This window comes from Lolium rigidum, chromosome 4 (assembly GCF_022539505.1).
Source record: "Lolium rigidum isolate FL_2022 chromosome 4, APGP_CSIRO_Lrig_0.1, whole genome shotgun sequence".
In the NCBI taxonomy this organism is placed as follows: Eukaryota; Viridiplantae; Streptophyta; class Magnoliopsida; order Poales; family Poaceae; genus Lolium; species Lolium rigidum.
This window is the reverse complement of record NC_061511.1, coordinates 56174090-56186382: the sequence shown is the minus strand read 5'-3', so window position 1 is coordinate 56186382 and position 12293 is coordinate 56174090.

The following is a 12293-nucleotide window of genomic DNA, read 5'->3' as shown; positions in this document are numbered from 1 at the left end:
AACGGCCGGTGGACCTCCGCCCAATTCCTTTCGATCTTCCCATGAGTTGTGAACTATACTTTTTCTTTTCTTTTCTTTTCTTTAGGAAGCATGAACTATATATACTCCCTGTACGTCTCCTAAATTAAAATTAAGATACAAACTGAATTTGGTCGAAGTTAAACTTTATAAATTTTGATTAAGTATATAGAAAATTATAGCAATATCTACAACATTATCTCAATGTTATTAGAATCATCATGAAACATATTTTCATATTATATGTATTTGCTATTATAAAATTTAATGTATACCATGTCGTTATGTGTACCATGTCGACGCCACAAAGCAGAACGAGTTCGATGGCTGACTCGATCACTGGCTTTCGTCGTACAGCCGGCGACATTGCTATATACGCCACTGTTGCAAATTTGAGGTTCATATAAACTTCACTACTCCCACTCTCTCTAAAAAAGACTGCTTAACTTCGGAAATTCAATTCGGCTCCCGGGTGCGTATGCTCCCTCTCCCAAAAAAGCATATTTCGAAATGTCAAAAAATTTGGATGAAAAAATTTACATGTACATCTCCATAACGTATGCGCATTCGCCAAGTTTCATGAAAAATCAATGTTTTTTGTGGTCTATGTAAAAAGGAGAAAGTTTATCTTGTGAAAAGCATTATTTTTAGCACTGAATTTTATCTTTTTTACATACGTCACATGATAAGTCGATTTTTATGAAACGACTTTGTGAGCGTGTAGCACGTGAAGATGTACGTATGAATTTTTTGTTTCAATTTTTTTAAAATTTAAAATGTAAGTAAGATGTATTTCAAAATATAGGGAGCATATGCACCCATGTTCCAAAACACCACTCCCGCTTAACTTTATCTAGATACAACGGTATGTAGATATATTTTAGTTATAGGTACTATATCTAGAAAAAATTGACCATCTTTTTTTTAAACAGAGAAAGTATTTAATTTTTTTTGGTTAGCGAGCGATTATAAACTTTCGTTGGGGTGGCCGCACCGGAGTGTCCGCTCATTGCCTGCTACGAGCCTCCCTTGTGCCTCCTCTTCTCTACCTGTCACGTTACCGGGCAAAGCCTTTGCGGCGTGACGGCAGCTCGCCCCCCGTCTTCCGCTCGAAGTTCGAGCGGCGGAAATGGAACCGCTCGGAGGGCGCGCGGAAGCGCGCGGGTGAACAAAATGGGGTCTAGCACCATCGGGGACGTTCGCCGGCTACGCCAATAGCGGCGAGGGCTCTTCCTCCGGCGCGTCGGGCCGTGCCCTTGCGCCGCCCGTTTACGATAGCATCGACGACGACGACGAGGAGGAGGAGGAGGCGGCGGCGGCGCGCACCGTCTTCAACTCCGCGGATTATAGGTCCTCAACGACGAGGAGGAGGCGACGGCGATCCAACAGGTCGCCGTCATTTTGGAGGCCGAGGCGCGCGCACGCACGCTTCCGCCGCGAGGAGGCAGACGTCGTCCGTCAGGTGCGCGCGTACGAGGCGGCGTAGAAGGAGGCCATCGTCCGTAGCGTGAAGAAGGAGGTCGTTGACCTCGACTCCGAGTAGGTCACCGACGGCGGAGGACCTCCGCCACGTGTAGAGGTCCTAGTAGGGCTGAAAATTAGTTAAGTTAGGTCACGTGGTGGAGGCCAATCTATGTGCACAATGTATTTTGGGATCGCAATGTCGATCATGCAACTATGCAGTTGCAATTTCAGTTTTATGAACTTGTTTGCGATAATCAATTCTACCGCACTGTTTGAATTTCGTTTTTTCGGTTCCGAATACGGGTGTTATTCAGCGTCACCTCCTAATTCGCTTGAAAAATGTTTTTCGGGAGGCTCTGTTAGAGATGCTCTTAGAGTACTGCTACGGATGACTGATTATGTGGCAGACTTTGTTTACATTTTTTATTGGTACAGATCGCAAACTGTCATTGGTATATGTGTGATATTAATAATTAGTTTTGTTGGATTATTAGGCAATTTCCGTATGAGATTAATTACCGAAAACAACATTAGAGATGCACAAGCATACTTAACCATACACATCAGACTAAGCACATGCATCAGATCTGAACATGGAACAAGTAGCAGTGCAAGGTAGGAGAGGAAAAGCACGTACATCGCGACCGGGAAGGTCGCACCAGCAGCAGCAGCACCACCACCATGGGTATTGTTGATGTCGCCCATGGTGTAGTCGGATCTGTCGATGAAGCAGCCGAACCGTCGATGAAGAAGACGAACAGCAGCGAGCAGTCGCGCCGAGACGCTCCCCAAAAACCTTATCGCCCGTCTCCCGGTGCAGGATCTCAACGGACGGAGTTTCGGAGGCCTGCTCTCCCGGACGGCTGTGCACGCAGTCGCCGGGATGGGGAAGACTAGAGAGTAGCGCAGCAAAAGGAACTTCGCGAGAGAGAGAGAGAGATCTTAGAGCACTGTTTCCAGATCTGATCGGTCTCCTTGTATAGCCTGGGAGGAAGCCGACCCGCCCGCGTTGACACGCGTAGGAAGCCAGGGACACGCGGCGAGCATGCACATGCAGGTCGACACGTACCCAACACAGTTGGTGCACCAAGCAAAAATTTAGGCTTCCTTGAGTGTGTCTCGAACTCGAACTCGAGTCACGAAACGCGACGTGCGTGCGTGACGTGTCGTGACGTGCCGTGCCGAGCCGAGACGGGCGGGCGGAGGAGGAGGAGTGCGCGAGGGCTCTTTCTATTCTCACTCACTTGGAATGACTAGAACCGCAGCCCTTATATACCACTCCAACTCTCTCCCAACTAGCAATGTGGGACTAAACTTTGTCCCCCAAGGCTGTCCCAAGCTGCCAACGTGATGGGCCTTGAGATTTCAGGAATTGTAGACTATATGGGCTGCCTTTCGGGCTGCAGCCCATCTACATTTAACAATCCCCCACCATATCTCATATGCACATCGGATGACACATTAGTTCCGTTCTATCGTTTAATATACCCGCACTTCGGTGGAGACTGTTAAGTTGAACTTCCACTTAGGCAAGGTGCTACGCTTGACTACAACTGAACAATGGACTATGCCTTGAATTGTCAGTCTTTGTGCAGCAAGTTTCGCTCAATGCCGGCACGGTACTAGGCTACCTTAGCCTTCCCCTCGGGTGGAGCTTATAAGTCATACTCCTCGGCCCTTCATGAGCTTACTAGAGATTCACCCAAATCTCCCACACTATGACCAGTAGTGTCACTCATATAGGTGTGTTCTTCAAAAGATCGCCCTGTAGGACGGCGTCTTCGCTCATCAAGAGCCGCTCAGAACACATTAAGACATTATCAACCTGCCTTACAGTAACTATGAGAGAATTGCATCTGCAGCGGAGTGGGAGTATTAAATTTTCTCTCAACTCAGTTGCTCCGGTTTGTTTTCCCAGGTCCTACTTCACGGAATTTCCGATCACATAGGTTGGGTTACCCCCTCGGCAACTCAAGTGGGTCTCAAACCCATCTCCCTCGATGCAAGGTCTATCATGTTTCTTGATAGTCCTTTTGTGAAAGGATCTCGCAGATTTTTAGCACTTTGGACATAATCCAATGTTATCACTCCGGAGTTCTTCGGTTTTCGACGGACTTCAATCTCCTCTTGATATGTTTGGAACTTTTCATATTATCCTTAGAACTTTTCACTTTGACAATCACAGTTTGATTATCACAGTTCATGAGGATAGCCGGTATTGGTTTTTCAACCATAGGCAAGTCCATCAAGAGCTCATGAAGCCATTCCGCTTCGACGGTAGCTGTATCTAATGTTGTGAGTTCTGCTTCCATTGTTGACCTCGTTAAGATGGTCTGCTTGCAAGACTTCCAGGAAACAGCGCCACCACCAAGAGTGAAAACATATCCACTTGTGGCTTTCATTTTAGCATCAGAAATCCAATTTGAATCACTATACCCTTCAAGTCCTCTTGGATACCCGGTATAATGAATTCCATAACTCATGGTTCCTTTTAGATAGCGCATCACTCTCTCAAGAGCATGCCAATGATCATCTCCCGGGTTGGCCACAAACCGGCTAAGTTTGCATACAGCAAACGAGATATCAGGCCTCGTAGCGCAAGCTAAATACATGAGTGAACCAATGATTTGAGAGTATCTTAATTGATCTTTAGTTGCCTTTTCATTCTTTCGAAGCAAGACACTAGGATCATAAGGTGTGAGAGAAGATTTGCAATCAGCATAGCCAAATCTGCTCAACACCTTCTCAACATAATGAGATTGCACAAGAGTAATCTGATGTCTACGGGAGCTTCTATTCTTGTAGACAGTGTTGGGCCTCCAAGAGCAGAGGTTTGTAGAACAGCAGCAAGTTTCCCTTAAGTGGATACCCAAGGTTTATCGAACTCAGGGAGGAAGAGGTCAAAGATATCCCTCTCATGCAACCCTGCAACCACAAAGCAAGAAGTCTCTTGTGTCCCCAACACACCTAATAGGTGCACTAGTTCGGCGAAGAGATAGTGAAATACAGGTGGTATGAATAAGTAGTGGCAACGGCACAGAAAAGTGCTTTGCCCAGAACAGTAAACAAGCAGTAGTAACGCAGCAGTAGTAACGCAGTAAAATAGTAAACAAGCAGCAATAGCAGTATTTAGGAACAAGGCCTAGGGATTAGACTTTCACTAGTGGACACTCTCAACATTGATCACATAACAGAATAGATAAATGCATACTCTACACTCTTGTTGGATGATGAACACATTGCGTAGGATTACACGAACCCTCAATGCCGGAGTTAACAAGCTCCACAATAATGCTCATATTTTAGTAACCTTTAGTGTAAGATAGATCAAAAGACTAAACCAAGTACTAGCATAGCATGCACACTGTCACCTTCATGCATATGTAGGAGGAATAGATCACATCAATATTATCATAGCAATAGTTAACTTCGCAATCTACAAGAGATCATGATCATAGCATAAACCAAGTACTAACACGGTGCACACACTGTCACCTTTGCACACATGCAGGAGGAATAAAACTACTTTAATAACACATCACTAGAGTAGCACATAGATAAATTGTGATACAAAACACATTGCAATCATAAAGAGATATAAATAAGCACCTCACTATGCCATTCAACAGTGAATAAGTATTCTGTGAAATATAGCCTAAGAGACCCACACGGTGCACACACTGTCACCTTTACACACGTGGGACAAGGAGTCTCCGGAGATCACATAGGTAAAACTCACTTGACTAGCATAATGACATCTAGATTACAAGCATCATCATATGAATCTCAATCATGTAAGGCAGCTCATGAGATTATTGTATTGAAGTACATAGAAGAGAGATGAACCACATAGCTACCGGTACAGCCCCGAGCCTCGATGGAGAACTACTCCCTCCTCATGGGAGCAAGCAGCGGTGATGAAGATGGCGGTGGAGATGGCAGCGGTGTCGATGGAGAAGCCTTCCGGGGCACTTCCCCGCTCCGGCAGGGTGCCGGAACAGAGACTCCTGTCCCCCAGATCTTGGCTTCGCGATGGCGGCGGCTCTGGAAGGTTTTCTGTATCGTGGTTTTTCGTATCGGGGGTTTCGCGACGGAGGCTTTATATAGGCGAAGAGGCGGCGCAGGAGGGTCGAAGGGGTGGCCACACCATAGGCTGGCGCGGCCAGGGCCCGAGCCGCGCCACCCTATCATATGGGGCCCACGGGGCCCCCTCCGGCGGCTCTCGGGTGTTCGGATGCTTCCGGTGAAAATAGGAACCCGGGTCTTGATTTCGTCCGATTCCGAGAATATTCCATTACTAGGATTTCGAAACCAAAAACAGCGAGAAAACGAGAACCGACACTTCGGCATCTTGTTAATAGGTTAGTTCCGGAAAATGCACGAATATGACATAAAGTGTGCATAAAACATGTAGATAACATCAATAATGTGGCATGGAACACAAGAAATTATCGATACGTCGGAGACGTATCAGCATCCCCAAGCTTAGTTCTGCTCGTCCCGAGCAGGTAAAACGATAACAAAGATAATTTCTGGAGTGACATGCCATCATAAACTTGATCATACTATTGTAAGCATATGTAATGAATGCAGCGATCAAAACAATGGTAATGACATGAGTAAACAGGTGAATCATATAGCAAAGACTTTTCATGAATAGTACTTCAAGACAAGTATTAATAAGTCTTGCATAAGAGTTAACTCATAAAGCAATAAATCAAAGTAAAGGTATTGAAGCAACACAAAGGAAGATTAAGTTTCAGCGGTTGCTTTCAACTTGTAACATGTATATCTCATGGATAATAGTCAACATAGAGTAATATAACAAGTACAATATGCAAGTATGTAGGAATCAATGCATAGTTCACACAAGTGTTTGCTTCTTGAGGTGGAGAGAAATAGGTGAACTGACTCAACATAAAAGTAAAAAGAGTGGTCCTTCAAAGAGGAAAGCATCGATTGCTATATTTGTGCTAGAGCTTTTATTTTGAAAACATGAAACAATTTTGTCAACGGTAGTAATAAAGCATATGAGTTATGTACATTATATCTTACAAGTTGCAAGTCTCATGCATAGTATACTAATAGTGCCCGCACCTTGTCCTAATTAACTTGGACTACCGGATCTTTGCAATGCACATGTTTTGACCAAGTGTCACAATGGGGTACCTCCATGCCGCATGTACAAAGGTCTAAGGAGAAAGCTCGCATTTTGGATTTCTCGCTTTTGATTATTCTCAACTTAGACATCCATACCGGGACAACATGGACAACAGATAATGGACTCCTCTTTAATGCATAAGCATGTGGCAACAATTATTATTCTCATATGAGATTGAGGATATATGTCCAAACTGAAACTTCCACCATGAATCATGGCTTTAGTTAGCGGCCCAAAGTTCTTCTCTAACAATATGCATGCTCCAACCATGAAGGTGGTAGATCTCTCTTGCTTCAGACAAGACGGACATGCATAGCAACTCACATGATATCCAACAAAGAATAGTTGATGGCGTCCCCAGAATCATATGTACCGTTTCTTGTAAGTTGGTTTAATTTAAATTAGTTGGACTGATGGTACACGGTACACATTCACTTGTTCATGAATAGAATAGAGGGACTACTTGAAATGATGAAGTGCTAGCCGTAAATTGCCATGACTAGGTTAATTTTGCTTGGCCGCGCGTCGCTACCAATCAGCAGTTGTGCAGTTGCTGGGTAACCAACCATGAGCTAGCTAGCCGTAGCCGTACTAGGTGCCGACATGGACCACCAATGGACGCGCGCGCGTGCCTTGCTGCCGTCCCTATAGCGACACGGCGACCCGCCTACCTCATCCTCGCCAGCTACGTGTCGCGGTGCCTGTCGTGCCACGTCTGCCAACCCAGGCGGTAGAGCATGGATAATCACGGTTTGACTTTGGAGAGTAGAACGCCAGGTGGGGTTTATCCTAAATGAGTAGTACCGCACGGAGCATGCACCTATCCATTTCGTTATGTGTACCATGTCGACGCCACAAAGCAGAACGAGATACATGGCTCACTCAGTGGCTTTCGTCGTACGGCGACATTGCTGTATGTGCCACTGCTGAAATAAATTTGAGGTTCATATAAACTTCACTACTCCCACTCTCACTAAAAAAAATGCTTAACTTTATCTAGATACAGCGGTATGTAGATATATTTTAGTTATAGGTACATCTATATCTAGAAAAAGTTGACCATCGTTTTTTAAACAGAGGAAGTATTTAATTTTTTTGGTTAGCGAGCGATTATAAACCTTCGTTGGGGTGGCCGCACCGGAGTGTCCGCTCATCACCCGCTTCAAGCCCCCCTTGTGCCTCCTCTTCTCTCCCTATCACGTCATCGGACAAAGCCTTTGCGGCGTGACGGCAGATCCTCCGGGGAGTCGATTAGAGGGCGGCATCGACACCCGTGCCGGCTTCTCCAGTGACGGTGCTGCAGGATGGAGGCAGCCAGTGGGTGGCCCAACAGGATGGCGTCTAGGCGACCGGTTGTGTGCGCCCGCAACATCAGCATAAGCAACTTCAAGGAAGTGCAACGTGAAGCTCTATTTTATATCGACACTGTGAAGTATGATTTTCATGGTATTCACATGTGCAGAAAATATCAATGCAACTGTGGTTGGAGGGCCATTGGACCAGACACTTGGATGCGATGAAGACTTTGCTTTACATGTTGTTCAACATGGCTCGCGGGACGTTCCCAGCCGTATTGGACAAGAGTTTTTGTGAGATATAAATATATTGATTTTTGAAGGAAAAAAACTAAGATACAAAATAATTGGAGTACTTAGCAATGAGCCTCGATATAAAGAATACGTTGTTGGTGGGATCTTGAGCCGAGTCGTGATTTTCAGGGTTAAACTTCAAGTTGTAAACTTTATTGCGTATATCTATAAATGATTTGTTGAAGGCATCGTCTTAGAAACATGCTTTTTTTAATCTAGGGTGAAAATCTAAGATCATCAATCGGGTGGCACTTGTGCATTGTTCCGTGCGTGAAGGTTTTGCACTTAGAGTGCGTCTTCTGTAGTTCAGTTGGTTAGAGCAACTCTAACAGCCTGTAAATGCCATTGAAACTGATTTTTTTTGGCAGATTTATGGGTTTGGACCGAAAGCAGCGTAGAGCAGCGCCTGAATCGGCGGTCTGGCCCGAAAAACTTTCTTGGGGGCCCGAGAAAGTGAGCGCGCGGCCCCTATTTATACAGGCCGCGGAGGGAAGTAGCCACCGCTTTTTTCTTCCTCCGTCGTATGCGCGCTTCCACTTCCGGCGAGAAATTCCTTCGTTTCCGCCGTCGCATCCGCTCTTCCGCGAGCTCCACCGCGACCGCATGGCTGGTGGTGGCAGCTACGGGAGGGGAGGCAGGTGGATTGGTGGCAGCAACTCGCCCCCCGTCTTCCACTCAGAGTCCGAGCGGCGGAAATGGAACCGCTCGGAGGGCGCGCGGAAGCTTAGCGTGCGGGTGAAGAAACTGGGGACTAGTGACGCCGGGGAAGTTCGTCGGCTACGCCAATAGCAGCGAGGGCTCTTCCTCCGGCGCGTCGGGCCGTGCCCTTGCGCCGCCCGTTGATGAAAACATCGACGACGACGACGAGGAGGAGGAGGCGGCGGCGGCGCGTACCGTCTTCAACTCCGCGGATTATACGTCATCAACGACGAGGAGGAGGCGACGGCGATCCAACAGGTCATCGTCATTTCGGAGGTCGAGGCGCGCACACGCACGCTTCCGCCTCGAGGAGGCAGACGCCGTCCGTCAGGTGCGCGCTTACGAGGTGGCGTAGAAGGAGGTCGTCATCCGCCGCGTGAAGAAGGAGGTCGTCAACCTCGACTCCGAGTAGGTCGCCGACGGCGGCGTCCTCCGCCGCGCGTAGAGGTCCTGGTAGGGCTGAAAATTAGTTAAGTTAGGTCACACGGTGGAGGCCAATCTATATGTAAAATGTATTTTGCGATCGCAATGTCGATCATGCAACTTGAATTTCGTTTTTTCGGTTCCAAATACGGGTGTTGTTCAGCGTCACCTCCTAATTCGCTCGAAAAATGTTTTTCAGGAAACTGAACTTGTATTTTTCGGTTCGTCCGTTTGCAGAGATGCTCTTAGAGTACTACTGCTACGGATGATTGATTCTGTGGCAGATTTTGTTTACATTTTTTTATTAGTACAGAGGCAAGCTGTCATTGGTATATCTGTGATATTAATAATTCCTTTCTAAAAAAAAGTAAGATGCAAAGTAGTTGTAATACTCTGTGTGAGACGTTGACAAAAGAGGTGATGGTACATACAGATACAGTGACAGAGTTGACCTACGTGCCGATGGGCTAAAGAAAGAAGCAACGCACGTGACGGCACCGCCATGCTCATCGCTTAATTCCAAGGACCCGCACCGTCCAAGGTTACGGTGAGGACAGAGACAGATTCGACCTGGAGCGCAGCGCAACGGGCCGGGTGCGTGTTGTCGACATGGTCGGCGAGAATCAGTTCAAGACGTACAGTGGTTTAGGGTTTTGTTTGTTACTCTTTTATTAAGTAAGTGCAGTTATCGCCATCGAGATTCTTCTCTTTTGGCGCAAGTACTACGTGCAGGATGCGATGCTTCTTCGCGCGTCGGGATATACTCCAGCAAGCAAAGCATCTGCGTCCGCGTGCGTGCTACTGACGCGGTGTTGACTGAACAAAGCGCATGCAGCAGAAAGTACAGAGGAAAAGCAATGCTTTCGTAGCTTCAGATAAGGATTCTGTACCGCGTCATATTCAAGCAGTAGGAGAAGAAATAGCGCATGACTAATCCGGTTCGGCCGGATCACGCCCGCACGCAGGCACTGATTAATCCAGAGCTTCCATCTTGTTTCTCGTCTACAATTAGCTGTCCGAGTCGATCGGTACCCAAAACCAACCATCTATATATCCGTCGCAACTGGATAGAAAAACAGAAAATAAAAGGAAAAATCATACCTCACCGCCTCACGATCGGCAGTTCGCTCGATTGTTCTTCTTCTCTTCTCCCGGCGGCTCCAACCGCCCTTCCTGTGCGTGGGAAAAATAAACGGAATTAAATTGCGTACAATCAAAGTCCGCATCGATCGCGGCTTCTACGAGAATCTACACAGATCCATCCATCCTTTGAATAGATCGAAATAAGGCACTAATTAATAAAAACCAACCGAGAGAAATAGATACAGATCGTGGAAATAAAAAGGCGCTTGCGTGATATATACCTCCCGGGGTGAAATGGCTCCTAGCCTGAGATTCATCCGACGACGATGACCACAACTGCTTGCCTACACGTCGACGGACGAGCACAGCGTCGACTTGTCCGGCGAGAAGAAAAACAAATCGACCAGATGGCCAAGCAGAGTAGCCTCTCCTCTCCTCTCCTCGACGAGTAAAGAGTCAAAGTCTAAGTCGTCACACACGACGCACGCGTTGGTTCAACCCCATCTCATATTTATAGACTAGTAGAGGAGGCCAAGGTTAGAAGTTTTTTTCTTCAAATTTCGAAACTTTGGCGCCACTTTTATGTTACCACTTTTCGTCTCCCGCTAATTCTTTCCGAGACCTTCTCTTCCAATCCAGCCATCCATCACGGTTAAATAGATGCCTTTACTTGGTGGTGGATCGTGTGTGGCCACGGATTGATGCCATGGAAAAAAATCACGTCATACAAGGAACCTCGCTAATTACATGGAGCTATTAATCTCGATGGAATCAAGGGTAGCCGGCCGGCCGGCTGATTTTCTGGTCGCGTCAAATAAGGAACCTCCCCGCAAATTATGTGGAGCCATTAATCTCGTAGCCAGTCAGACTCCTGATTTTATGGTCGCTGGGTGTGAATTTGTTTGGAAGATCATTTAACTCCAGAGCAATTTATGCCACGCGCAGTATGGCAACATAAATGGGATTTTTTATTTGCCCATTTGTTTGGGTGGACGTGGCTTGCCTGCGCCCGCGGCGTGCGACCATCCGTGCCGTGGGTACGTGGTCTTCATCGCTGTCATTTCCACCTATTTTCTCCGGCGCGCTACATCTTTGCAAAAGAAATATCGGAAATACGGGCACTACACGCCTACACGGTCGTCTCTCGTCTCACATCAGTCCAAAACAAATTTGTACAGCACACCGAGATTATACTTTTTGTCTATCTGTTTCCCCGGCCTAAACTTGGAGCTAGGCACGGCCGGAGGTGCCACAGTCTGGCGATGCATGGCTTCCTCATGCACAGAATCGACACACGGCATATGCATGATGACTTGAACTGGCCAGCAGTCCGCGCTAGTCTACCATGCATTAAGTAGCCGAGCTTTGTAGCCGCTCCACCATCTGCTCCGGTGACGCCGTGGTCATGAACCGCTTCTACTAGTCCGGCTGGTTGCCTGGTTCTCGTGGAAGAGCCCCGCCTCCGAAATTAAGGTCGAGCCTCGGCAACATGCATTTAGGTAGTGTTGAAAGGGTTCAGCGCCGGCTGAGCCTCGAAGAGCATGTCGCCGAGGAGGCTGCCGAGCTCCAAGTTGAGGATGAGCGACCGTTTGAGCCACGGGTAGCTGGAGAGCTCTACACCGGTAATGTGGGTAGCTTTGTTAGGGTCAAGCAGGCATAGCACATGGCGGCGCACTGGTTGAGAACCAGCTGGGAGCACACACTAGTGGCACGCCCTCCAGCACGACCAATTAGCCTTGACGTCTGGTTTTATGCCTTGCGGCGGAGAACCTGGGGCGTCTCGCACTCAGTGTTCAGGTACCGGCCGGTCCTCGTGGTGCGATTCCGGGAGCGCAACGAGCCGCTGTGGCCCAAGG